General features: G+C 38.2%; 2 pseudogenes; both read left to right on the top strand.

The window, feature by feature from the left end:
* The first annotated feature begins 21613 nt into the window (after nucleotides 1–21613).
* On the top strand, nucleotides 21614–22621 carry LOC137237147 (cyclin-Q-like; annotated as a pseudogene).
* LOC137237478 (DNA-directed RNA polymerase II subunit RPB3-like) lies at nucleotides 22559–23736 on the top strand (annotated as a pseudogene).
* The last annotated feature ends 210 nt before the right edge of the window (nucleotides 23737–23946 follow it).

Below are 23946 nucleotides of genomic sequence, written 5' to 3'. Positions count from 1 at the left end.
AACGAAACTTCAAAATCAAGGAGAACTATAAAGGAGGAGTTACTATCATTTCTTATGCCGACAGCTGCATAATAATGGCAAAAGTCCGCGGCCCCTCAATAGATAAATTAGTTTACAAAATGATTGATTATCTAATTTAATATCTCCCTAATTCAATATACACCAACTTAATTGTAATATGCATACAAAGGTATTACTATAAGGCCGCAAGGCACCCTTAATACACGTCCTAAAATTTTGGAGAGGTATCAAAATACTTGTTTTGGAACCCTAATCCGAAGATAAAGTCAAAGAGTTTGTGTCTATCGAAATTTATGTTATTTATTTTATTTTTTATGTAGGTATTGTTGTTTATTTTATTTGCTCGATGCAATAGATTAATATAACATATCAATGTAAACAAATTATTATGAAAGGTGTCTATAACTCATTAAAATTTGCAAATGTATAAGATGAACATACCATTAAATTTCAAGATCATAAAAATTTACCCGTTAATTTCAACTTTTTATAAAAAAGAATTTATTTGAACATTATGATAATAGCAAGACTATAAACTAATATCATTAAAATAAATGTACGATAAATGCCCTTCGTATCCACTGTCTAAAACAATTATTTAGGGGCCCATTCTATATACAAAAGGAACGTTCGTTTCGCCTCAGAGACGAATCGCACTATTGTAAACGATGGTAACATATCATTTGACAGTTGCTTTCGCCTTCCTGTTTGACATAAAGTAAGAAAAGTAAAGTCCGAAGAATACCATTGCTAGACGCAGTCGTTTGGAGGCGAATCAATCGTTTGAACTATCGTTCGTAATACAGAATGAAGATCTTAATTTCATTTTCTATTTTCCTTGTCATAACATAACTCATGATGTTTCTCTATCGCAGCTATAGTTTCCCTCATCTCACGATTCCGTTTTTTCAGGGTATCCTTCATACGAGTTTAGATCTTTGTCAGTGAAGCATCATATTCTGTTTTAAGCCGATCATATTCTCGCAACATATGTGCTTCTTTATCTTCGGCGTAACGCTTATAATTCGCTGCTGTATGTTTTGCTGAATTTTATTTCTTTTGCCATGCTGTCAACGCCTTTCGGTGCGATCGCTCCAAAGTTTGTACCTTATCTTTCCATTCCCTCTCTATAGCATCGACATGTTTACTTTGCTCCTCCCATTGCATCATTACAGCTTTCATCGATTTACGCTCGGCTTCGATTTGCGTTTGCCTTTCTTCTAATTCTTTCTAGTTGAACAGCATGTTGATTTTTTGCTAATAATTCATCACGACATTTATGCAATATGGCAGTTTCAATCATCGTATGCGCTTCAACATTTTTTTGTTTAGTCTTCTGCTATATGTTCACGTTCAGCTAGAATAGCTTGCTTTAAATAAAAATTTTGTTCGTTTTCCCTTGTTACAAATTGTTTTTGTGTTTCGAAAAAGGTTCGTCAGTACTTCTATCTTAAAATCCAAATGAAAATAAAGTAGTGTCATACAGGTATTAGAATAATAAAAGCCGTTTTCTTCTGGTCGGCCATGGTCTTTTTTGAAGTTCTTGTGCTATTTAGTCTTCAATAATAATTTAAACCTCAATAATTTACTCACATTTCTGCCTCCAATAGAAACGCATGCAGCGGTACTCCCTATCCACATCTAACGACGCACACTGTTTAGGCCTAGAGCTAAAACTTTTAAACTTCGCGTGTCGCCCTCGTAATTTGATTAGTTAACATTAGCGGTCGAAATTTATGCTAGCTATGTTAAATCATCGCTGGAAGAAATAAACAGTTCGACCGGTAAAATTGGCAAGATCAAATCTTGCATTCCTTTACTTGTTTTAAAACTTCAGCGCAGCGAGATGTGTTCCAGCCAGATCCAGCAATTAGAGGTAATCTGTAAAAATACATATGTACATATGTATATATATATATTAATTATTGAATTTGACCAAATACATGAAAATAAAGTATCTATTAATATTAAATATTAATACTGCACTTTTCTTTTCATTTCATTTTGGTCGAACTAAATACTTGTCCGAGCGCTGCGTCCGGTCAAGACACACACTCTATTACCCATTTTAGTCTGGAATTAGAAAAATATATATAATGGATTATTTTCAAAATTTTACTACCCAATGAGGGAGCACGTACGAGCACGAGGCGCTAATAAGGATCTTTGCTATGTCCATCGTGGGAGCACCTAATCAATCATCAATAAAAAATTAGGGGCCATCCCGTAACATCCGTTATCGTATAGCTTGTCACGTAAAAGCATGATTTTCGGATTATGACATACGTGAACGTACTATTTCTATCGTAATTTTGGATCGCAACATACGTGACGAGTGATTGAACGTAATCGTTACGTTCCACTTTCATTCGATCATAAACTGGCATTGAAAATGTAAGTAAATTGTTAAAATAGATGAATAAATAAAATATAATAGAAAATTTCATAATCTTATTATTAGCCGTGTTTTTTTACACGCGTATACGTTTCGTTTGCGCGTGGAGAAAAACGCCTATCCTCGCTTAGATAATGTTCAGGAGACCCATCTAGCGGCAGTGTTAAACTAGCTACAGCACAGGGTGTACTTAAATACGAGACACAAACCTCTGGTGGCCATAATGTATAACATATAGCTGAATTGTTGCGATGAATAGTGGACACGCTCTATTTTAAGAGGTGATACATAGAATTAGTGTATAGTTGAAACATAGACACATATTTCAGTTGCATCTGAGTATAATGCGTATTGAATTTTAGTTGTACAAATTTTATGCGCAGCAATTTCAGAGGTTTATTTAAAGTTTGGCGCTTAGCAGTCGATATTGGGTTTAAGCGTAAACGTCTATAGATGAAAAAAAAAATACAGCTAATACCAGCAAAACGAAAGTTTTTGAATTTCTTTTGCGTTACTTTGTTACAAAATTGATTGGGTTTCCGCTTTAAGAAAAATTCTTACGCTCCATATAGAGAATAATCGCATCTAAAATCACAACTATCTCTCTTGCTGCGTTCCAATGAAGCGTGATCCAGATACGGATAGAAATTTAACATGCAAAAGGCAACAACAATAGCCGTGTTTTTTTTCCACGCGTATACGTTCACGTTTGCGCATAAAAAAACGCTTATCCATTTTATTACGGCCGTGGGAAATAGTAACCGCTGACTTCGTTGGGCCACCGCCCCGGTCCAAGCAAGGAAATACTTGTTTCCTCGTCATGGTGGATAAATTCTTCAAGTGGGTGGAATTGATCCCAGTGAGACAAGCGGCCACGGCAAGCGTAATCAAAGCGATACAAGAAAGAGTCATCTACCGATTTGGCTGCCCGAAAACCTTCCTCACGGACAATGGGAAACAGTTCATCGGGAAAGCATTAGCATCGTTTTTGAACGACCACCGGCAGCCTACGCCTCGTCTGCGGTAGACAAACTCGCCCAAAAGTTGGCACCGAAATTTTCCGGCCCATACCTGGTAGTGGAATATGTTTCAACGAACATGGTGAAAGTAGGCCATCCAGAGCAACCCAAACGCACGCGCACGTACAAGACCAAAAGCCGTGCGAAACCTATACAATCACCGTTTTACTTACTCATTGCAGGAATAAAACCGCCCAAACGATGAGCCGAAAGCACCGACAACCCACACCACCAGACCCGCCGGAACCGATACGCCCGTGGCGAACGCCGTTCAAGGCAACGGTGTGGCCGGAAAACAAAGCAAAAATTCAAAAAATACTATTTTTTTATGGGCCACCAATAACGGAACACCTCGTGGTCGATTCCGGTTGAGCGTTATAGTGAAGTGAAAAAAAATTTATCACTTTGGTTATCACTTAATGTTTTCATTTTTTCACTTCACTGGGTTCGAAAATGCGATTCTTATAACTGCTGTGAAAACTGTTAGCTGAATAACAATTGAAATTACGATGTGTGAAGTTTTTTTTGCTGAATGATAAATTATGACAGATTTCTTTTGTTTTTGTTTTCTTTTTCTTTGATGTTGTTTGTTTGACAATTTTTTTAAATTCAAATGTTAACACAAAATTTGTATCGGCGTTAACTTTGTTTTCACTTCATTTCAATTTGAAGTTTTAACGCAAAACGGGAATCAATAATCGTGGTGAATTGGTGTTAATACTTTTCACTTTACGATACGCACAACCGGAATCGACCCCCTGCTGATGTCCACAAAGGAACCAGGCACAAAACCAGATTTGGCACCAGAGCCACAAGAACGGCACGGCCCCAAACGAAGGGACATCCAACACGTATATGAAGAGAAGGACCCCGATCCTGAACAGTTCTTCAGGGAACTAAAGCTGAGGCGCACGACCCATGAAGACAGGAAGAGCTACACGTTCCGCTGGAAAACCAAGCAGGTAAGGGTTAAAATACTTTGGTAAACTTGCCGAATTTGCTTAAAAACTGATGCAAAAGTAAATACGTGAAACTTTTGTTTTTAAGAAAATCCACAAGATGGGGCGAAAATTTTTTTCCTGTTTTTAAATCCCGTAAATGACCATTAAGCACATACGGTAATAGTAATACGTCACTCAGCAAGAATATTCAAGTACCGAACAAGTTGGGTATATTCACCATGAATTTATCCATTGAACTTGGTGTATGTCGTAGCTACTGTTATCACAGTTATACATGAGAGGACGCTCCTCAAAACAGACAATCACCCAATTCGAAATAGCTTTGCTCGCTTCAAAGCGAAAAAGTCAGCAAGGCGTTTTACTGTTACCTTAACGCCCGGTTTTTCAGTACAAGTTCAACGCAGTTTGTCAGTTAAACTACGCTTAAACTTATTCTGCAGTTTTTCAGTCTTAAGCTGAGCTTAAGTGGCCGATCTGACAGACCAGGGATGCACCTTAACGTTAAGCTAATCGTTTATCAAAAAATTTCCACCGTTTCCGTTGAAACACTTCGAAATATTATCGATAAAGAAATTATCAAGATAAATTGTATCTCGTTTTTAACCGAAACGAAAAGCTTTCGTTAACGGTAAAAACGTTAACAAAAACGTGATACTTAAAGTTTGAATTGTGCTGGCAATGCTATAGCCATGGTGAAGCCAGTAAGGTGCTAACAGCGAGCGGACATACACACGAACTCCATGTAATTTGTTTGTGTAATTCGTTGGTGGTAATGTCAAAATACTCTGAGAAATGTTCGTACTGTCAAAATTCATGAGAAAAGTTTCAATCAGCTTGGCTAATGCCTTCACCTTTAATGACTCCGCCATCAATCAGCTTTGCCAGCATAGTTTGAAATTAATAATCAACATAAACGATTTGATTTCGTTTTGATATGGCAGAAAACGAAGCAAAATCACTTCGTTAATTTGACGTTCTTAACGTTAATAAACGAAACGAAATGACTTTGTTTCGTTTATTAACGTTAATTATCGTAACGAAATGATATCGGTTCGTTGGTTAAGCATGCCTGTGACAGACTTAAACTCTAGTTAACCTATCAGTTATTTGCGTTCGTTGGCAATGGCGTCGAATATACCAAACACACATTTGGGCTTAAGTACCACAACAGCTCATGTTGATAACGAGGCATACTTCTAAAATCTCAAAAGTTGTTTCGATTCAAATTGAGAATTATAAAAGGAAATTTTTTAGAGTTGAAAAAAATAGATTACAGATTACAACTTGTATTTTTGTGTGGTTCTCCCACCGGACTCGAATGTAAGATTACAATGCTAAAGTATTTTTACGAAAATAAAATAAAATATGTATAAATTATTTTTTATTAATAGCGCTTCTTTACTGTTATCAACCAGGTGTATATTTCTCACAATAAACATATGTCTGCGTCTAAGGGAGTTGTGTTGGAGCAACAAGACCACAGGACACTCAAGTATACTAAACAAATACAGTATTCTTCCTCCTAGCACGGATCGCTGTGCGACCACAACAGTTGCGGAAACTAACTTTAAGATAAACAGTGATGACTGGGCGGAGTCGGATAGGTGCCTTGCTATTGACAGCAACATTTCCATATACACGGACGGCTCCAAGCTAAACGGTAGAGTTGGAGGTGGAGTATACTCAAAGGACCTTGTCCTCCAGCTCTCCTTCAGACTACCCGACCACTGCAGTGTATCCAGGCTGAAGTTCCAGCCATAATGGAAGCCGCAGCTAGGATAAGGTCACACACCGTTGGCAAAGACATTTTTATTTTCAGCGACAGCCAAGCTGCCATAAAATCTCTTGACTTTTACTCGTTCAATTATAAACTAGCACTAAACTGTCGCCGATGTCTTCAAGAGACGGCTCAACAGAACCGTGTACACCTCACATGGGTCCCTGGGTATAGGGAGATCGAGGGAAACAGCATTGCAGATGAACTCGCTAGGCAGGGTAAAACCAGGCAGGTTCTTCCTGGCCAAGAACGCTTAGGTATGCCCCTGTCCACATGCAAGCTAATGCTAAAAGAGCACATCCACCGTCAAGCCGACAAAAGATGGCTACGAACACCGGGGTATCAAAAGAAACCTGGCCTAAATGGGATCCTAAAAGATCCCGTCAGGTGTACCACCTAAGAAGGCATACAATTTCACAATTGTTTGGGGCACTAACTGGTCATTGCCTCTTAGGTAGGCATGCAGAAAGTTTAGGAACGCCTTATCATCGATGCTGTAGGAGTTGTAAAGAGGATGAAGAAATGGTGGTTCACCTCATTTGCACTGCCCAGCATTAAGCGGAGCAGGACAGCGCTTTCTGGGTGATCCATTTCTTGATAATCTGAGCCAGGTTGTGGAGCATGACGTCGAGGACTTGGTAGCTGCCATCAGGTCCTCAAAATGGTTCGAAGAGGAAAGGTAACGGTGTATTTTCGTGGTATCACAATGGGCCTAATACTACCGGCCTATGTGTGCCCTCGGACAGCCACCTCAACCTAACCTAACTTGGCTTTGGTCGTACCACCTCGGGGAAGATTTTTTCAACCCACCTCAACTCGATATCCATAGTAGGATATAAACTGCAGATTTGAAAACTGTGCATTTCTCAAAATCAAGTAATTTGAGAATGACGATGGAGGTCAACTCGAGAACTAAACATTTTACAGAATTTCTCAAAGGTTGGATAATGATTGGAGAATGAAGTTAGATAACAACTTGATAACTATCTGGTTTAAAAGAAATTACAGCATGATGTTGGATATCAGCTTCGGAACTAGATATATATTTTTCTAAGGCTGGAGAAATATTTTTTCCATGTTTGTTGGGTAAAGAAATCGAGCTGTTGCCGTATCTAGAAATTATCTAGATAATAAAATAAAATTAAAGAAAAAAAAACTTTTTTAAAAATAAGCTTTTATTATTGGTTAATAAAATTAACTAAAAAGTAAACAATAAATTGACTCTAAAGAAATATAACACTTTATAAGTTCATTGTAAGCTTTAACGATAATTAAGCTTTTTCGTCTGCGACAAAAGAATTCTATATTGTACATAATTATATATTTTTAACATTAAAACTTTACACCTAAATTATTAAACCTTACAGTTTATATCACAGTCCTAATTGTTCTAATAAAAAACGCGTTAAATTTTGATGGTATAATTATGATCATTTAGGATCTGCTTTTCTTGCTATCACAATGTAACACGCTTTTATTAGAACAATTAGGACTGTGATATAAACTGTAAGGTTTAATAATTTAGGTGTAAAGTTTTAATGTTAAAAATATATAATTATGTACAATATAGAATTCTTTTGTCGCAGACGAAAAAGCCTAATTATTGTTAAAGCTTACAATGAACTTATAAAGTGTTATATTTCTTTAGAGTCAATTTATTGTTTACTTTTTAGTTAATTTTATTAACCAATAATAAAAGCTTATTTTAAAAAAAAGTTTTTTTACTTTAATTTTATTTCTTTCTTTAATTTTATTATATCATAATCCGAATATATGGGGGCATATTCATAATCGAAATAAAATGTGACTAAGTTAGTTGAAGCATTTTTGACAGAGAGCACATATAAAATTGTGTCAAACAGTGTTAAATAACTTAACTTTGCCTATGCCGCGTTCTGTTTACAACTACTTATTGCATATCTCTCATCTGTGGGTTAAATCTGTTTTAAAATAAAATTCCTACTTTCGCTTAGCTAAAATTCCATCGCCAAAAATCTGTAAAACAAAATCAAGTGCGCAGAAAAGTATGCAACAATTACCGATAACAGCCTAACGGCGTTAGCGTTCGTTGTATCACAGAATTTTTACACTTTGAAAATGACGGCTGTTGTTTGCAAGGTTGCATTCCTTTGAGTCTTCGTTTTCACCATCTGGATTAACAAAGTCATGAGCCGGACATTCGTGCAATTTTAGTGATGTAAATTGCATGGCGCCAGCGCCAATGCGGTGCCAGCTCAATGGTAGCTCATTGACGAAATTACTCCAATCGAATTTTTGACGCTACTTAGTAGTGAGTGCGTAGTACATTTCACTTGCACTATTGAGTGAAACGAATTTTGTTTGTGAGGCACGAGTTTGGTGTTATTGGCGCTACTGACAATGATGACACTGAGCTGATGGCGGTAGCGCTGGTAGTTCAGCTTTTGAATCAGAGAAAGAATTGATGACCCGTGCAAATTATTATGGCTTTGGCCGTGTAAATTATTATGTTGTATTTGCACCAAATAAATGCTGCGGACATAACAACCGGAGTCATTTTTGAGTTGTATATTTTAAATTTAATGCAAATTAATATGGGTGTGTTTGAGCGGCCAAATAATAGCCGTGTTTTTTAACACGCGTATATCCGTTTACGCTTAAACTTTATATTGACTGCTAAGAGACAAACTATAAATACACCTCTGAAATTGCTGCGCATAAATTTTGCCCTACTAAATTTCAATACGCATTATACTCAGATGTAACTGAAATATGTGTCTTTGTTTCACCTTCTAACTAATTCTATGTGTTCTATGTGTGTACACAATTCATCGCAACTGATTCAGCTATATGTTATACCCTATGGCCATCAGAGCGTTGCGTCTCCGCTTTTCGCTACACCCTGTTGCTGTAGCTAGTTGTTTTACCACAGCCGCTAGATGGGTCTCCTAAGCATTATCTAAGCGAAGATAGGCGTTTTTTAACACGCGCAAACGAAACGTATACGCGCGTGTTAAAAAACACGGCTAATAACAGTAGTAATGCTAAAGTGCTGCTAAGTTGATGGAATGTCGCTAATTTCCTAGCGATGATCAATAGATTTTCAATATTTCGTTCAACGGACACGCGAAATTGCCACATCTGCTCAAATTTTCCAAGTTTTTCCATTCTTGATTTAACTTAAGCTGTTATGCCAATATTTTTCAGCCAGCTTTTTTCAAATAGGTAATTTTTCCAAAAGCAAAATAAATTACAAAAAAGATTACAGAGTTAAACAGCCTTAAAATTTCAGCTATGTTGGTTATACACAGAAATACAACAGAGGGTTGTGTCTCCGCTTTTCACAAGCGTTGAGATTCACCACGCGTGATTAACCACGTCCAATTATCACAATCCACGGATAGGTACCGGCGGGTTTGTATGGGACTTAGGCTGTTATGCCAAAGTAAATACAAATCTTTACCGATAACTGTGTTATCGATTAATTTATCGAATTCTAACAAAGTAATATTGCATTGTCATCGGAGTTATACATGTGTGCAAAATTTCAGCTCAATCGGACACCGGGAAGTGTATCAAATTTAACTTGCAAGATTCCATTACAGACAACAAAAGTGAAACTAAATAAAAGCTTATAAAAAGTGTTGCACTAATCTGATGAAATTTTGTTGCTATTTTTGTATGCACAGGTGTGTGTACCTGAAGTAGTCATTTGTAAAAATTTTAAAAAAGTGTTGCACTAAGCTAATGAAATTTTTGCTGCTATTTTTGTATGCACAGGTGTATGTACCTTAAGTAGTCATTTGTAAAAAATTTAAAAAAGTGTTGCACTAAGCTGATGAAATTTTGCTGCTATTTTTGTGTGCACAGGTGTGTGTACCTTAAGTAGTCATTTGTAAAAATTTTAAAAAAGTGTTGCACTAAGCTAATGAAATTTTTGCTGCTATTTTTGTATGCACAGGTGTATGTACCTTAAGTAGTCATTTGTAAAAAATTTAAAAAAGTGTTGCACTAAGCTAATGAAATTTTGCTGCTATTTTTGTGTGCACAGGTGTGTGTACCTTAAGTAGTCATTTGTAAAAATTTTAAAAAAGTGTTGCACTAAGCTAATGAAATTTTTGCTGCTATTTTTGTATGCACAGGTGTATGTACCTTAAGTAGTCATTTGTAAAAAATTTAAAAAAGTGTTGCACTAAGCTAATGAAATTTTGCTGCTATTTTTGTGTGCACAGGTGTGTGTACCTTAAGTAGTCATTTGTAAAAATTTTAAAAAAGTGTTGTACTAAGCTAAGGAAATTTTTGCTGCTATTTTTGTATGCACAGGTGTATGTACCTTACGTAGTCATTTGTAAAAAATTTAAAAAAGTGTTGCACTTAGCTGATGAAATTTTGCTGCTATTTTTGTATGCACAGGTGTATGTACCTTAGGTAGTCATTTGTAAAAATTTAAAAGTGTTGTACTACCATATTTATAATATTCAACATTTTTAAACTTTTTTGTGTATTAAAATTGGCTGTGTTCAAAAAATTTAATTGTGTACGGGAATTTATATCGAAGCTTTTATTCTACAAGTTAACGAAAATTCTTTTCCATCCATTTTCGCGATATAGCACAGTACCACCAACAGTAAAGCTACCTAGAAAGAAATAATTTTTTCCTTATATCTTTCCTCTAATAAAACAAAAATCGAGGTATGAAACTATTCAAGATTTTAAAGGTGTCCGGATAATTTCATACCCCGATTTTTGTTCTAGTGGAGAAAAGGGATAAGAAAATACATAAGTATTTCTGCCCAGGTGGTTTTACTTTTTTGTCTTTTTGGAAGCACTGTGTTATATAATGCAACTGAACGAAAGTGAATCTTCGTCATATGCATTTAAAACTTCCATAAACAAAGCTCTGCATTTTGTAGTTAATCCAAAGAAAGCATAAATGTTAATGACAAGAAAAATTTACATATTATTTAGGTTTTCTATTTCAAAAAATACCAGTGCCCATGGTGGAATCACCAGGTGAAGTAAATAAAAAGAGATAGAAGATGTACGCTATCTGAAACGGTAGGGATGTATTTTCAACGGTCAGAAGAGAGTAAAATGTTTACCCGCTTTGGAAAAGTAGGAGTAGAATAATAAATGTCTTGCTACGAAGGCCATTACAGACTGTTCTTTTCAGCATATCAGTGCAACCTAAAGCCAATACAAAGGGGATACACAGGACCAATGAGAGCTTATATTACCTTAGGCATCGAATAAAATTAAAAACTTAAACTGCGATGAGTAGTAAAATTCAATAATGCGTCTAAAGTAAACTTACCTCAACTTCAACTGCAGTTGAAGCTTTTATCGAAAAACCGGACATAAGTGGGAGTGGTGTTATCCATTATATAGTTGAACTCTAGGAACTTTGCGCACTTAAATGGGTTACGGATTTGATGAAAAGTTTTACAGTCACACTTGGAAGTGATCGAAATACTTTTAAATGTATTTCGATCTCTAAAAATCCATTGTTCTTTCCATCTGCTCTGTTGATTTGACTTTGAGAGTCGGAAGTTAAACATATGACCTTCTAATATATCATAAAACAACTTGATCAAATTGACGGCTTACTTCACCTGGTTATTCCACCATGACCAGTGCCAACACTTTAGCCTTAATTTTGTTAGCAACGTTCTTTGGAATTCCGGACTCCTTTATTTTGCTGGTCAAAGTTTGAAAGTGTAGAAACGTAGAGTCCAATTCCTTTGCTTGACTAGAAAATGCAGAGCATGTATTGGTAATGCTTTGAGAAGCAAGTTCTGAAAATTCGTTAAACTGAGTTTCCTGTAAAATTAAATTTTTACTTAATAAAATTTACATTCTAAAATACATTAGTACAATGCACTCACTCTTCGTGCTCTTGCGCCAGGCCGTGGAGAACCGTTCTTGCGAGGTGGTGGAGTTGAGTCCTTTGATGATGGGGGAAATAACACTGGTACTGTCACTTTCAGCATAACTGTCAGTAACGATTGTGCTACAAAAGTTTATATTTAATGCATAAAATTAAATTGTATAGGTTTTTTCAATTACCTTGGGGATGCTTGTACATTATCCAGGAATGACATGGCTTCCATATAGCGCCATATTCGTTTCGGACTTGGGGCGCTACTACCGAAGCAAGCAGCAGGGGCCTTTTAATTCGTTTGTAGGAGTCTTGCAAACCCTTCCACCGCTTTTTGCATTATTTCTCTACTAACTTATACTAACTTTCATTTTGCATAGCAGAGGAGACCTGCCTCCATGCCAGTTCTTTTTATACTCAGTTGAGCAGAGCTCACAGAGTATATTAACTTTGATTGAATAACGGTTGGTTGTACAGGTATAAAAGAATCGAGATAGATATAGACTTCCATATATCAAAATCATCAGTATCGAAAAAGAATTTGATTGAGCCATGTCCGTCCGTCCGTTAACACGATAACTTGAGTACATTTTGAGGTATCTTGATGAAATTTGGTATGTAGATTCCTGGGCATTCATCTAAGATCGCTATTTAAAATGAACGACATCAGACTATAACCACGCCCACTTTTTCGATATCGAAAATTTCGAAAAACCGAAAAAGTGCAATAATTTTCATTTCATTCATTTCATTTTTATTGAGCATTTTTCTTATACCTATCTATTTACATATGTAGCAAAGTTACAATAGCAAAAAAAAAATAAAAAAGTTTAACATTATGAAGTATAAATTAACGAATGCATAATATGTGTATGAGACCGTGTAGATATAAGAAAAAGGTAAGACATTTTTTATGTTAAGCTTAACATAGTGACAAATGTCATATCTATCAAAAATATTGAAACATTAGTGCAGTGGGGTGACTGCTAAATATAGAAATTAAGTTATAATTTTTTTAAAACCTACATATGATTTTTAGCCTAATTACAAGATGCTACTATTGGAAAAGCTAAAAGTAAGTAAAAGAAAAAATAATGGTGTAGGTATATAAAATAAAGTAAAGAAAGTTACTACTATTATTTGCTTTTAGTCTCTGTTAATAAGCTGCTTATTGAATAGGTCGTAGCAAAACTTCGATTTCATTATTTGAGAAACTCAGAAGAAAGGATTTCACACATTTTGTAAATTGTAGAACATTCCTCTTGGCCCGAATTTCGGAGGGTAGTATGTTGAAGAGTTTCCTGGATACAATTGTATAAAACTTTGTTGAGCGTGTGGTTCTGGAAGGAGGAACAATAACTGTAGGATGAAAGTTTATCCTAAGGTTATAAGTTTCCGACCTCATACTCTGCAGATAACCACACCTAATGAAAAAGATTTTTAAAACTTTAAAATAATAAAGGTCCCTTATTGGAAGAATCCTTAGATCTCTAAAAAGCTCTCTTGAGGGATGCAGTCGATTTACACTAGATATTTTACGAATAACGAATTTTTGTAAAACTAGGATAGACTGAATTTTATTAAAGGATGCTCCCCCCCAACAGCTGATACCATATAACAATTTAGAATGAACAAGCGCATAATAAACCGTTTTAAGGGTGTAGTTAGAGCAGCAACCTCTGAGATGATAGAAACAACGTAAAGAATATTGGAGATAATGCTTTAGGCGGGATATGTGGATGCCCCAGTTCATATTTTGATCTACAGTTACACCTAGATACCGAAAGTCTTCAACAACGTCAATTATAAAGCACTCGTTATTACAAATAGCGAGCGGATTAAAAATACCATACTGAGCCATTTGGCACGAATTATCGTGGAGAGCGAGACGCTCACAACTGGAGGAGTGGAAAACAATGTCTACGTCTGGTCTTATTTTTGCATTCAAGCTAAAAAACATTAGCTTGGTCTTATTGCTAACAACGAGCTTGTGTTTAGCGAACCACGTTCTTAAAACATGTACATCATGATTTATGCTACTTATCAAGTCGAACGTATTTGATGAGCCGTAAGCTATCGCTAGATCATCTGCAAATGCAGTGACCTTCCCTAAGAATGGCATGTCGAAAATTGAATTTACGTAGACCAGAAATAAAATAGGACCGAGGACGGAACCTTGTGGAATGCGCAATGTTTTTTACTGTCCAATTCTTGGTGAATAAATATACAAAAATCTAATAGATCATCCTCGGTTGACCGGTTGGCTCTAAATCCAAACTGCCTTGGGCTGAAAAAGCTCTTGCTTTCAAGAAAAAGTAAAATACGGCTTTTAAGGGCTTTCTCGAAAACCTTAGAAATGGAAGGTTCTAATGAAATTGGCCTATAATTGTCTTTATCTTCCCTGTTACCCTTTTTGAACAGAGGAATAATAATCGTACATTTCAAGTCTTCTGGAAAAGTTCCTGAGTATACACTAGCATTAAAGAGATGTTTCAGAATGTCTAGTAGGTTAAGGGCTATATTTTTAAGCAACTGGTTGGAAATAGCATCATGACCACAAGAACCGGAGTTGTTAAGTTGTTTTATTATTGTTAGGATCTCAGAGCCAGAGAAAGGTTCAAACAAAAAACTATTACCTGAACTAGTTCCTTTCCTACCTGACATCACACAATTGCAGGAAGAGGCATTAGATTGACCGACTGAAGCAAAAAAATCATTAAATATATTAGATACAGCAGAGGAGTCGTCAATGATGCTGCCACGATCACTTAGAGCAATAGACTTTTCATCACCGATGCCGTTTGGGTTGATAATACTATTAACAATTTCCCATTCCTTCTTTGCGTTGCCGCTACATTCTAGTAACCTATTACGAAAATAAGTATCTCTCTGCCACTTAATATTCTTTTGTAATTGTTCACACAACTTTTTATACCTGGAATGGAGCTCTTGATTATTTGGGTGTTTCCTACACTTTGCACCCAGTCTCTTAAGCTTTGTCTTCTTGATAAGGTCAAAACTTATCCAATGTTTAAGTTTAATTTTATTTTTTCGTGGAGCGCGGGTAAAGCTAGCAAACTGGATATAATTTTGAAGCAAATTTAAAAATGTAGAGTACCAAAGACGGATAAAGCCATGAAGGTTGGTAGGTGAGTTAACCTTATGATGCAGAATAGAAAATTAGTAAAATTTTGGACAATGGGCGTGCCACCACCCACTTTTAAAAGAAGGTAATTTAGAAGTTTTGCAAGCTGTAATTTGGCAGTCATTACAGATATCATGATGAAATTTGGCAGGAACGTTACTCATATTACTATATGTAAAATAAAGAAGTTAATATCTTTACAGTATATAAGTAAATTATGTCAACATTCAACTCCAGTAATGATATGGTGCAACAAAATACAAAGATAAAAGAAAATTTCAAAATGGGCATGTCTCCGTCCTTTTTCATTTAATTTGTCTAGGATACTTTTAATGCCATAAGTCGAACAAAAATTTACCAATCCTTGTTAAATTTGGTAGTAGCTTAGATTTTAGGACGATAACTGTTTTCTGTGAAAAAGGGCGAAATCGATTGAAGCCACGCCCAGTTTTTATACACAGTCGACCGTCTGTCCTTCCGCTCGGTCGCTAACATGATAACTTGAACAAAAATCGATATATCTTTACTAAACTCAGTTCACGTAATTATCTAAACTCACTTTGTATTGATACAAAAAATGGCCGAAATCCGACTATGACCACGTCCACTTTGTCGATATCGAAAATTACGAAAAATGAAAATTCTATACCAAATACGAAAAAAGGGATGAAACATGGTAATTGGATTGGTTTATTGACCCAAAATATAACTTTAGAAAAAAACTTTGTAAAATGGGTGTGACACCTACCATATTAAGTAGAATAAAATGAAAAAGTTCTGCAGGGCGAAATCAAAAGCCCTTGGGATATTGGCAGGAATACTGTTCGTGGTATTACATATATAAATAAATTAGCGGTACCCGACAGATGATGGTCTGGGTCACTCTGGCCCACATTTTGGTCGATATCTCGAAAATGCCTTCAAATATACAACTACCACCACTCCGTTTCAAAACTCTCATTAATACCTTTAATTTGATACCCATATCCTACAAACACATTATAGAGTCACCCCTGGTCCACCTTTATGGCGATATCTCGAAAAGGCTTCCACCTATAGAATAAAGGCCCACGCCCATTTAAAATACTCATTAACACCTATCATTTGATACCCATATCGTACAAACAAATTCTAGAGTCAGCCCTGGTCCACCTTTATGGCGATATCCCTAAATGGCGTCCACCAATACAACAACGGCCCACTCCCTCCCCTTTAATACCTTCCATTTGATACACATGTCATACAAACACATTCCAGGGTTAGCCAAGGTTCAATTTCCTACATGGTGATTTTCCCTTATTTTGTCTCCATAGCTCTCAACTGAGTATGTAATGTTCGGTTACACCCGAACTTAGCCTTCCTTACTTGTTCTTTATATTTTTGTAGTCCTCCAAGCCCAGATTATAGATAATGGGGATTTTCCGCAACTATTCAATTAATTTTTCATCGATATCCATGTTTAGTTTAATTATTTTAGCAATTTTTATTTCTTCTGCCAATAAAACACTCGAAATTAGTCGTCAGAAAAATTAACCCTAGGACTTATACCCAAGTACAGGTGTGGCCAGTAGCTACTTTGGAGTGATGTAGCTCCTAAATCGCTAAAGATATTGAAATTTTTGATCTGGAAAAACGAAGTAAATCTACGTCGATTGGTGTCTTATTTTTCATGCTAGGTCCATGCATTGATGAGATATAAGCTTTCAAAGTTGACACCTACGACTTCATATACCCGGGTGCAGGTGTGGCCAGTAGCTTTTTTCTCGTTTTTTCTCATTTTTTGAAGGAAAAAAATTTTTGTTTATTATTTTCTTTATAAAATATTATTTTATTGATTATTTCTTATAACTAAATATGCAAACAAATTTAATTTATTCAATTGTCTTCATTATTTTCACAAATATTACATGTAAATGTATTTGAAGAATGCATATTGGGCGCTGACATATTCTGCACATGTTACGCGTTCGTCTTCTGTGTTGGTCATGGATGTAGCAGAGAAAACAGCTTCCAACCTGCTGTTTCTTTGGTTTTGCACCATCAGCTGCAGACGTTGATGGCCTATTGCCAGCACTTCTTTGCAAGGCCGTACTTATGAAACTCGCGACTGCAATTTTTGTGTTGAAGTTCCGCATCACTTGCTGATTCACCGACCGCTCTTCAATTATGGGCATAGACAGTTCCTTGGTGAGCTGGCGAAGAAATCTCTTACACTTCGCATTGGTGCATCTGATGTTGGGATTATTCTCATAATATATGATGTACGCTGCCAATGCCGTCAAATCAATCATATTGAAGAATAGGGACAACGGCCAACGCTTTGTCATCCTTTGGCAAGTATATTCTCCAAGCAATTGGTCCATCACGTCCACTCCTCCTTTTGTCTTGTTATAAAACTCGATCATTTCTGGTTTGCCGCTTTCACCAATGTGATCATCGTCATGCACTGATGATAGTAATATAACTGCCTTGTTTTTTTTCGGCACATAGGAGCAAATGGATATGTTGGGCCTAAAACCGAATGTACTGACCTCTCTGCACGATCTTTGTGTGCCAACATCTCCTTTGGTATGTAGGGTTTATTTTTCCGCAGAGTTCCAACTGCCGTCAAATTCATGGATGACAAGCTTTTCAGTAGATTTAGGGATGTATAAAAATTGTCCATCGTTATATTTCGGCCGGTTCCATGAAAGCGGCTTACTAAATCCTTGACCACGCGTTCACCCTGGTTAGTTTCCCGTCCCGTAGGTGCTTGGCCAGTATATATTTGTCCATGCAGTGGATATGCGTTTTTGGCATCACATACCCACCACACTTTGATGCCATATTTTGCCGGTTTCGATGGGATGTCTTGCGTGAAACGGGTGCGGCCACGTTATGGAAAGAGCTGCTCGTTTACCGTTAGATATTCACTTGGCTTATATGACTGCTCAAAGTTGTAGTTCATCATGGTCCACAGCTCGGATATTGTTGCAGCTTTGTCAGTTACCAAACGTTGTGCCCGTGTGTTGCCATCGTCAAACCTTATAAACCGCAGTATGGCCTGTGAAAACTTGAACTGGCGGGTTCCAGATTAGTTTCTTTTAATATATTCGGGGACTCTGCGTTCTGGCGGTGATGATCGCTGGAGTGATCTTTTTTCTGGTTTTGACAAACTTGTGGTATAAACAAAGAACTTACGAGCGTGCGTATACTGCTGCGGTTTTAATCCAAGTGACCGAGTTCCATTCCACGCGTTCCGTTTACCCCCCAAAGCTAACAGGCCTTTGGCGAGGTAGCTTAACGAAACGTCAATTTTGCTTTTAGTATATGTGCTAACGGCCGTAATAAATAAGCGGTTCTGTATTAAATTGCATTAGGGTGGCCGGCTCTTAATTTTCCTTTGGGGTTAGCCTGCTGGCCTAAACATGCCGGCCCCTTGCGGTACGCAACCTCGCCTTGCCCTGCTGCTAGAGTAGACAATATCTAGAGGGAGAAAGATGAGAAATTTGTGGATGGACAGACTGTACGCATGAGTTCAAAGTATAACATATTCTTTATTACAAAATTCCTAATTTAAAGGCAAATTCAAAATTAATTTTTTTTTTTTTTGATATTTATCTGCGACCCTTAAGGCTCTGGATACTCCAGAGAGCACGAAGCCGAATATCGTGCTTTGCACCAAGAGCGGGCCGAATGACGCTGGCAGAACTTGATTTAGCATAATGTCGGCATATACGTCTGCCCCGAGAACTAGGCGTACTGGCGACGTGACGTAGAATTTTGGATCGGCGAGACAGATGTGTGTATACATAGCCGCGATGGCTGGATCCAGGCTGTGACTAGGCGCCACTCGGTGGAAATGTGGTGTGACGACGGCATGGGTCGCAATGCGTTTGTTGTCGCCGTGCTTCCCCGCAGACACACCACACAGCCTGTCTGGCTACCCACTCGAGTTTCATCCAGCCGCAGATCCCGGACCAAGTCGGCCGATATGACGGTTGACTGCGAACAAACATCGATTAGCGCTCGAACCAGGTGAAGTCGTCCTCCGGCTTCAATTTTCACTATAGCAGTCGGCGGAATCGATACCATGGGCCGCAGTACCGGTCCAGCGACGGGGTCCAGCCCTGTACGTCCACTGCGGAACGTTAGCGGCGTCCTTAGCTGGCGAGTGGCAATCACTCCTCGAGAATCGGCGGCGGTCGACGTAGAGCGAGGCAGGCTGGTCGTGATGGCTTCGTGACGGCGATTTGTGCTGTTGTTGGCCAGCTGGGGGCGTTGTCGTTGTCGGTGGCGACGGTGAGGGGTTCTGTTCGACTGTTGGCGCTCATGTTGTAGCAGGGGTCGGAAGAGCCGTGGTTCCGATCCCCTGATAGTCGGAAGGGCAGTGGTTCCGATCTATCGGAGAGTCGGAAGGGAAGCGGTTCCGATCTCTCTTGGACCATGCTGGACGGTTGGGAATAGGTGTCCCTCTCCGTGGTTTCTCGTTCCATCTCCTCCGCCTCAATATCGGAGTCGTATAGTGATAACCCCCTTCGAGGTTATCGCGTTCTTCCTCCTCTACCAGTACACTCCATGGCTTGTACGGCTCACGTGAGGCTTTTGTTTGCTCATCCACATGAAGGGTGGTGTGGTGTTTCTCACCACATCGCCGACATCTCCCGGTGCTTGTGCAACCAGCCGTGCGATGCGCCATGGAGAGACAATTGCCACAATAATTGCCCAGAAGAGCTTCACGCATCCGTTCCTCAGGCGTCTTTGAACGGTAGACTGGGAATAGACGGATCGGATGCCTAGCCGAACACAAATGGCATGGGACCTTGAAGTAGCTGGCCTTCTTTTCATATGCCTTGCCCAATTGGCCGTAGCGGGTCATGATGCCTGCAATTAGACTCATTAAGTCATATTATATACGTGTCTGTATTGATTATTTTTCAAAAAAAAATATCTGGTTGTGGCTGAGAGACGAGATTACCTCAAAATTGTGACTTATAAAATTTTTCGGAACCAGGTATACCAATTTAGAACTTAGGTATACACAATTTAGAAACAGGTATATAAATTTAGGTATACAAAATTTAGAAACAAAGTTCAAGATTTGGGGTTACCTTTGTGTCCCCTAATGTATTTTAAATTGCAGTAACTTGCTATAAATTATGGTGATGTTTACTATATACCACCCTGGGCTCCCACCAACAAGGTGCAAAACTTTGCTGGATTATTGTGTGGACATTCCCTACAAAAAATTTTGTCACAAAACTTACCCACGCCCATGCAAATGTGACCATGAATATAACCTATGACTGTAAAATGACTAGTCAAATGACGTGGATTGACGCGAGCGTTTTGCAGGGTTATTAAACTGGTGGCTAGATCGGTTATTGCCCCTTCCCTTGTATGTGACAATACTACTCTTTCTCCTCATACGTTCGTAAAAGATTCGGTATACTTTTGTAATTGGTATTTCATTGAATAGCAACGTCTTATTTGCTATTAACGACCTACCAGAGTATTTGGTACATTTGGCTTTTTGGCCTAAAATGGTGCAGGGTGAGTCAAGTACTCATTAATTGCGGCCATAGGTGTTGGCATCACTGCTGGTTGTTTAGTTATTAAAGGCATTTCCTGAATGAGAAATGTCATTGTGAAAAATTCCACGCGGTTGTACGGTGGCATAGCAGCGGTAAGTATAGTAATTTTATTGTAATTTCTTATTACTTCATTTTTCTTATACTTTCAGGACCAAATATCTGCAATACATGATGATGAAATCAAAGGAAAGGTTGAGGATAAACCTGCATTGATGCCGCTCACAAATACGACAATAAATGGAAAGATGATTGTAAAGAATGGATACTTATATTATTTAGGTTAAATAACAGCATAGCCGCAACCATTCCATTTATTTCTGTGCGTAGAAAGAGCGCTTCACCAAGTGTCAACCGATGAGCATCCATACAAAAATCGTTGGACCATGTGGTCCACTGGAGTACTTACCATTCTACTCCACTGTAATGCAGCGATGGACCAACTCATGTTTCTACACGAACATGTTGTAAGCCGATCATTCCTCGTTTTTAACGATTGTTATCACTACACAATGTTTATTGGACTGTGGGTACTCCATGGATTACTCTAATGTAATGCGGAGCTGGAGTATATGGTCCGGTCCTAGGACATCGCAATGTTAATTGGACCATATTTTTTGTATGAATTGTGGTTAATTTTGGAGCACTCGCTTGGTCCATAGCGAGTACTCCATACATGCACGCATGGAGTACTCGCGATTTTTGCAGAGATGGTGCTCCAAAGCGTTAAATCCACCTCGCCGTTTAGGAATGCCCTTCTCAGAACTGCCACTTGTAGTGAGTTTATTGGGACTTGGTGAAAATGAAACCGTCACCAATATTTTACTTTGCTTTACATTCTATTTGTAGCGGATCACGAAGACACATTCGAATTTATAAACAATAAGGCTTGACGCAGCATAATGAAAAATATATTAGACGTGATGTCAGTTCAAAAGCGCATTGAAGCAAATAAACTACAGAAATTGAAGCCCACACATTATCGCGAAATCGAAAAACCCGGTGTAGTGCCTCGTTTCTTGTTCGATAACATCAGCAAGTGCAGCTGTAATATATTATCGTTTCTTTAATGAAATTCCCCGCTCTGATTATGACGAATATTTTATTGCTGCTTCTGCTTTGTATTTGGCTGGCAAAATCAAGGACGATCCTGTTAAAATACGCGATATCATAAATGTTACATATCATACTCTTGAACCGTGGTTCGCAGCCGCTTGAATTGGGCGATGAATATTGGTCCTTACGCGACGCAATAGTACAAGCAGAGCGACTTATTGCCTTAAAATTTGATTTAAATATCGAGCATCCACATAAGTATTTGCTCTATTATATGAAATGCATACAAACATGGTTGGGCTTTACTGTCTGGTTTTCAGTACCGATTGCAAAGTCGGCAGCATCACTTCATCACAATGCAAAAATCTTAAATCACAAACCATCGCCTATTGCCCTATGCTATATATCGCTTGCTCTGCAATCATACGGCGTACAGGTGCCCTTAGTTGATGAATCAGACGAGGCATCGATAAGGTATGCGTCATTTGTCACCGATGTGACCAAAGAAAACCACTGGGCAATAATTGAGGACGTTATAGAGACTTATAGGTAAGAAAATGAAATTTTCCTACATTTGCTCTAAATTAAACATTTTGTAATTCATAGGTGTTGGAACACTCACTATTTGCAACGGTCGTAAAACAGAATTGTACTATTGCGATTATTAGAACATCAATCATTCAACGTTATTCAATTTCACCCTATATACTACGATTCCATGGAAGCTAATTATTTAAGTAACTAATTTACGGGCTCATGTCGAGACTCACATGGGGCTGTACGAGTGGACGTGTGTTCGACCTTTTGGGTTGCTTCCGGATTTTGAATAATTTGCAATTCCTACTAAATAAAGTTGACAAAAATGCCATATGCGAACCAACCGTTTGTACACATTACCGAGTTGACGATAGGGTAAAATTGGAATGTATAAGACACCGAGTTGCGTGTAGCCAATCGCTTGAAGCTACTTCTCCTGTACTCTCTGATGAATTTCTTGCACATCGCATTGGACTCATGCCTTTAATATTTGACGAAGTCGTGGACTGGTTGCAAGGTACGTGCTATTGTATTCGTTTAGATTTCTGTCGGGAATGACGCTTCGAATTTACATTGGATGGGAACAGTACCGACGAGTATGCGCTTCAATACAAATGGAAGCCTGATATTGGCTCTACGACATCGATTTAATTACTCTACGTCGTGCTCACGAACTCAAGCGGAGAACGTACGCAACAAGGGGTTGGCGCAGAACCCACCAAATGGAATCCAATAGCTGGCGTTTGTGTTTAAAAATAAATAAATAAATGTAAGGCGCGATAACCTCCGAAGAGATCTAAGGCCGAGCTTCTCTTCCAATTTGCGTCGTGCTCCTCTTGATTTTTCCCTACAAATTGGCCGGACGGGACCTACATGTTTTATGCCGACTCCGAACGGCATCTGCAAGGCAGATGAGTTTTCACTGAGAGCTTTTCATGGCAGAAATACAATCGGAGCGCTTGCCAGACACTGCCGAGGGGCGACCCGCTTAGAAAAATTTTCTTCTAATTGAAAAATCTTATTTCTAAAATTTTGATGTTGCTTTGCCCGGGAGTTGAACCCAGGGCATACGGTGTGATAGGCGGAGCACGCTACCATCACACCACGGTGGCCGCCATTTGTGTTTAACATGAACCAGATAATGCTGTGCACCACGCTTTATGTCCCAAACCTGATGAATGGCCAACAAGCGAGCATACTGTATTGGAAGATGATTAATGTGAGGCACCTTACAACAGGGAAGCAACAGCCGAATGAATTGTTTTACAAGGAGGAGTCAGATGATGCGGTCAAGCCGGAAGGAAGGTCATTATGGGAGTACAGGTGTTGACGAACAAATTGTCCAATTACAGCCACCAGTAAGTTATGAGACACAAAATGCTGCCCTTGCGGTATAAATTGTATTAAAGTTTCAATATTAATGAATACAGATATAGGTACATATACATCTTGTAAGGATCTGCCTTTAGTGGGACATACGCGATGGCCTATCGATGTGTTTCAAGAATCCAGTCGTTGTGACATTGCTCCAAACGCTGACCACTTAGTCGTACTAACATGTGCAGTAAAGTTTATGCATAATCTTGATAACAGTACCGGCTTTGTAG

This window comes from Eurosta solidaginis, chromosome 1, assembly GCF_040869045.1.
Source record: "Eurosta solidaginis isolate ZX-2024a chromosome 1, ASM4086904v1, whole genome shotgun sequence".
NCBI lineage: Eukaryota > Metazoa > Arthropoda > Insecta > Diptera > Tephritidae > Eurosta > Eurosta solidaginis.
The sequence above is the reverse complement of the archived record's forward strand: the minus strand, read 5'-3'. Positions and strand labels throughout refer to the sequence as shown.